The 1058-nt window shown below is 33.6% G+C and overlaps 1 non-coding gene across 1 annotated transcript; it reads right to left on the reverse strand.

Moving 5' to 3' along the window:
• Positions 1-247: 247 nt before the first annotated feature.
• LOC148596326 (U4 spliceosomal RNA) lies at positions 248-406 on the reverse strand. The gene has a single exon (XR_015913283.1). It is a non-coding gene; the product is annotated as a U4 spliceosomal RNA (small nuclear RNA).
• Between the last annotated feature and the right edge of the window lie 652 nt (positions 407-1058).

Raw genomic sequence — 1058 nt, forward strand, 5'->3', positions numbered from 1 at the left:
GAGTTTGGTTAAAATGTTTGAAAGCTAATGAGACCAAGCATGGCATTGAAATTCAATCTGCTTGTTTTTATTAAAGGCAATCTTATTTAAATCTGAGATCAAGAGTCTAGCTGGCATAGAAGATTTCAGATTTAGCAAAACTATAAATAAAACATGTTTTAAATGTTTGACTGCGTTAGTCAACACCATCTTATAGCTCAATTATACTTTTGTATGCCTAGCTATGTGACCATTTACATATATGAATACCTTTAGGCATGTAGGTCTTACACAATTTTCTTATATCCTCTATTACCAAAGGGCCTGAAATAGCCCCTGTGAGAGGAGTTTCGTAGAATGTTTCAATTAGCAATAGTCGCACCTCAGATTAACCTCATTGGCTACGATACTGCCACTGCGCAAAGTTTCCAGGCAACTATTTCAGAGAATTGTAAATACTAATGCTACACTGTAGAGTTGGACGTATTTTTATTTTATTTTATTTTATTTTATTTTATTTTATTTTATTTTATTTTATTTTATTTTATTTTATTTTATTTTATTTTATTTTTTAAAAAACAGGTTAACAGATTTACTTGTTTGCCATTTACCTTACTGCTTCAATCCATTTTACATATTAGATAAACAAAGATTGATTTCTGTGTAAGAGAAATGCCAGTCTTGCTGGACAGCTTGATATACACAACAGTTTATGCTTGAGAAGTTCTGGAATAGAAAAGTTGGAGAATAAAAATGGAAACTGAGGGGCAATTGGAGTGCATCTGTGTCGTCAGTTTGCACTGGGCCTTCTTGAATATCTGTTTCGAGCTCATCCTGTATAGCCGCTCACACGTGGTCTCGCTCTGCCCAGGTAGCATTCCCACCCCATAATAATAAAAGCCTCTTCTGAATATCTGAATCTTTCAGACCTTGGATTTTCCATATAATTCGTATCTTTTTATTCTTTCTTTCAGATAAGAAAAGAATTCCTCAGAGGGTGAATTACCTTTACTTAGATGAACTGTGTAACATCAGTGGTCTCCAGAACAGGTAACTTCTAAACCTATTCAAGAGTATTT

The sequence above is a fragment of the Tinamus guttatus genome, unplaced genomic scaffold (genome assembly GCF_059628265.1).
Source record: "Tinamus guttatus ecotype Peru unplaced genomic scaffold, ASM5962826v1 Tinamus_guttatus_pri_ptg000012l, whole genome shotgun sequence".
Lineage (NCBI taxonomy): Eukaryota > Metazoa > Chordata > Aves > Tinamiformes > Tinamidae > Tinamus > Tinamus guttatus.